Below are 4,611 nucleotides of genomic sequence, written 5' to 3' on the forward strand. Positions count from 1 at the left end.
TCCTGCTGGGAGCCTTCCGGGACCAGGAGACTCTCACCTCCGCACGCCGTCTATGCTCTTCTGGCAGCGAACTCTTCCTTCAGCCGTCCACAAGCCAGCATGCTGAACGCCATCAGCGCCGGCTGTACGAAGGAAGGGGGCGTGGCCATGGCTTGTTGCTTCCGCTGCGCCGCTCGCATGCCGTCCTCCAGCAAAATTGCTAAATTAAGTATAAACCCACTCCAGTCCTCTTCTGGTATAGGAAAAAACTTAGGAACTATTGCGACAAGTTTTAATGTTGATGAATCTTCATTAGTCCACTTTATACCACTCAACCAGGCAATAATCCAGGACAGACAACCTCAGTTCTTTTTCCAGAGATGAAGCTTACTTTATTGGATTTCAGGACCAGAGATCGCCAGACAATGGTGTTAATATATATTGTCCATTCAGCCCCACATAGCAATCAACTTTCATTCCTTCTTCCTTCTTTTCCTTCTTTCCATTCTAACTTTATAACCATACAGCCATCTCTTCTTATACCATATTCTTCTTGAACAACATGTGGAGGATATCTTAGTCGCTGAAACAAAGTTTCAAAATTCAGTTCCCACAGCTACAGTTGGCTAATTAGTATGTAAATGGAATGAACCACGGAAGAAGAAATAAACTGACCACCTAGATAGGGCCTCTTATTTTGAATAAAAAAAACTGTAGAATTCAACTTCCGCTTCATGCCCTCCAGGAGATGTTGTCTTTTCCTGTTCCTATCTTCACCATACCTCGTAAGGTGTCATAAATAACTATTCTTTGTTAACCGAATCAATTGCTGCACCCCCCCTCCCCTACAGCTCATCCAGCTCATATTGATTAGTCCTATCTGGACAGTTTTAGAAGCTCCGGCTTTCACAAGGTCCAGAATTTTATAATTGTTTTTTGAGTATAACCATTTGGTTCAGGGATTAAACAAGATAGGTTTCTGCATCAGTGTAACTACAGCATTCTCAAGGTATGTTTACTTCAAAATACAAAAAAACAAATGTTAGATATCCTTTAAAGGAAACCTACCATTTGATTTGATGCATTAAGAAGCAAACATACCTTGAGAATGCTGTAGCTACACTGATGCAGGATCATATCTAGTTTAATCCCTGTGCTGAGTGGTTTTGCTGATAAAACAGATATAACATTAAGATAATGAAGCTCTGTCGCTTCTATGGCTGGTTCGGAGCTTCTCTTAGCACGTGAGTTATTCACTGCAGGAGAAGATGATGCAATCTCTGGCTTGTGCCTGAAGGCAGAATGATCAATTGCTGCACCATCCCCCAGCTGCTGTTTTTGAGTCATCCAGCTCAGATTGATTAGTCATGTCTTGACTAACCTTCATTTGTAATTACAAGTTCCATGTCTAATGTGTTTATTTAGGCAGCCAGCCTGACCCAGCTTTACCAAGGTCCTGAATGTTATAATTGTTTTTTCAGGAAAACTACTCAGCTCAGGGATTAACCAAAATATGATCCTGTATCAGTGTAGCTACAGCATTCTCAAGGTATGTTTGCTTCATAATGCATCAAATCCAATGGTAGGTTTCCTTTAAGGCACTACAATAAATCTGAAAAAGAGGAAAAATAGTGAGAACGGCACTCACCATGGTTGGCTTCATTTATGAAAATTGAGACTTCTGAAATGCTAATTGTTGCACTTATTCACTCTCGACTAGAGTACTGTAACTCCCTACTAATCGGTCTTCAACTCACTAAACTCTCTCCTCTACAATCTATTCTTAATGCAGCAGCCATGCTCGTCTTTCAGACCAAACTCTACACGGATGCCTCCAGTTTGTGCCAATCATTGCACTGGCTGCCCGTCTCCTTCCGTATTCACTTTAAAATAAAAACCCTCATCCACAAAGCTCTGAATAATGCTGCACCTCCCTATCTCTCTTATCTCATCTCAGTCTATTACCCTTCCCGTGCTCTTCGATCTGACAGTGATATTAGATTAATCTTTACATTAATTCGAACCACTCATGCACGTTTCCAGGACTTCTCCCGAGTCACTCCAATTCTCTGGAATGCCCTTCCCTGGACTCTCAGACTAATACCCACCCTCCAAAGCTTCAAACGTGCTCTTAAAACCCATCTCTTTAGACAAGCCTATCACACTCGCTAACTGCATGAAATGTCAACTCTCCCTTTACTAATCCATCCTATGTCCTACATCCCGTCTCTTATTCGGCAAACAGCAGATATATACCAAGTTCCAGGCTTCTCTGCAGTCTTTTTCACCTTGGACCCTGTAAAAAAGATGATGGATGGTTCAACAGCAGGATTTTTATTTATTAAATTATTTTATATTGTTCCTTTATAAAGAATGGCTGGTCCATTATACAACCTCTGTTGTCACCTCCTCATCCTCATACTCTGTAAGCTCTTGTGAGCAGGGCCCTCACTCCTATTGTTCCATATGACTGTTTGTTACTGGTCCAAACTATGGGCAGCAGTGCTGAACTGACATTCTGAGTTCATTTCTGTTGCCAAACATACCGGCAAGCAAGTTCTACTGACCAGACTAAGACACTATAACATATGGGACAGTAGGAGTCGTGTACAGTACTATGTGGATTGTAGGTTCGCCTGGAGTGACTCATTTTATCCCATTATAAGACATGCAGTGATGTATAGGAAGCTGTCTTTGGCTGTAGCACTGAGGCAAAGTTTATCATATAACATCCTTAATTTGCATATCTGCACAAAATGAGGAAATGAAGACTTGTTCTAGCCGTATTTTTTACAGCTAACAAACGTCCTCTTTTGCATCTATAGGCTCATAATCATAATCTTTATTCAAATTCTGTAGTGCTTTACAGATTCTGGGAAACAAATACAAATAGGAGTGAGGGCCCTGCTCACAACAGCTTACAGTCTATTAGGATGAAGGGGGTGATACAAGAGCTTACAGTCTATTAGGATGAGGTAGGTGACACAAGAAGTATAAGAGCTTGTATAATAGTCCAGCCATTTTTATAAGGGAATGGAATAAAATAATTTAATAAATAGAAATGCTGCTGCTTGAACCAGCCATGAGCCGCTATCTTATATACAAAGTCCAAGGGCAATGGGACTGCAGAGAAGCCTGGAGCTTGGTACCTGGTATTTTCTGGTGTTAAAGATATTACACTGGACTTAGACGCCATTTTACATATTGTCGGACATTTTAAAGACTCAGCTTTCATTTCATATAACTTTGTGTAGTGATAACTAAAGTTTGGGTGTGCCCCTCAGCACACAAAGACTTAGCGCTCGCTAGCAACACCTAGTGGAAGGTATCCAGGTGAACATCTGGACATTTGGTTTATGTGAAGACAGCCAATGGTTCTACATTCCTTTGTGTGCTTACATCCAATAGTATTACATTTCCTGGGTGAGAACACCCAATTATAGTTGCTGCTTTCCTAATTACACGCCTTATGTAAAGTGCCTTATGGTTTTCTATAAATGTCGGTCCCTCAATAAACTTATCAGTCTTGTTGTGAGCTAACTTCCTGCAAGGACAGGTCTTGTCTTTTCTTTCAAGTTAGTCAAATTCCAGCGCTGGACACAGACTCATTTAATTTGAAAGTCACCTTTACAATGATTAGGGGTTTGAGCCCCAGATAAAAATCTATAAGACTGGATAACAGACAGGGGGAGTACCCAGAATTGGATAAAGAGGATCTGTCACCCTCAAAAATGGCACTAGGAGCTGCTTACTCAACTAGTGCTAAAACAGACGCAGGAGTGTTACACTGCTAGTGTTATCGGAAACCTCAGATAATGTTAACAAACACCGCTGCGCTGTACAATGGACTTCTCTCGAAGCGGTCCGGCGTATTCTTGAGATGGCATGTTTAGGGGTTGTGACTGTGCGTGACGCCCAGCAGTTGCCGCTGGCCTATGGAGTGAGCGGGGCAGTACGGGGAAGAGGCAGTGCCTCAGTAGGCCCCCTCATCAATATGCTGGTAGTGTACAGCGCAGCAGTGTTAGGGTTATATGAGGTTTCCGATAACGCTAGCAGTGTAACACTGCGCCAGCTGTTTTATGTCCTATTCCTGCAAGTGTTTGTGTCCAGGGGAGTCCTTTCCAATGGCCATTGAGGTGCTAGCAGAGCTCATCCACGTATGACTCACAGGAAGCAAACAAGTGGACATGGGACTATTTTACATGTAGCATACAGCTGCACACTCTGGGGGAGATTAATCCTATGCCGGGCATGATTAAGCCCCGCCCCCACCATATCTGCCGCCGTCCTCTTAGCCTGAATGTTGGCGGACTTATCAGTCCACGCCCACATGGTGTATTATCAGTGAACAAGAAAATGTTATTATTTCAGTGATTCTACGTCAGATAAATCTCCCCCATTGTGTGCAGCTACTTGAGACATAGAGAATCAATCCACCTCTTTTCTACTCTATTACTAGTAGCTGCAGTAGGATTTAATTGGATGAGGCAGCTGCCAGTCACTAATACAGCTCGAGTCACTGACTGACAACTACCTCATACAATAGCGGCCTGTAACAGCCAGTACCCATGACCCAATCAGCGCTCGGTGGGCGGGGATTCCCCTGTCAGCGTGAAGTTTGTGCTGCGAGTA

Source organism: Engystomops pustulosus, chromosome 6 (assembly GCF_040894005.1).
Source record: "Engystomops pustulosus chromosome 6, aEngPut4.maternal, whole genome shotgun sequence".
Taxonomy (NCBI): domain Eukaryota; kingdom Metazoa; phylum Chordata; class Amphibia; order Anura; family Leptodactylidae; genus Engystomops; species Engystomops pustulosus.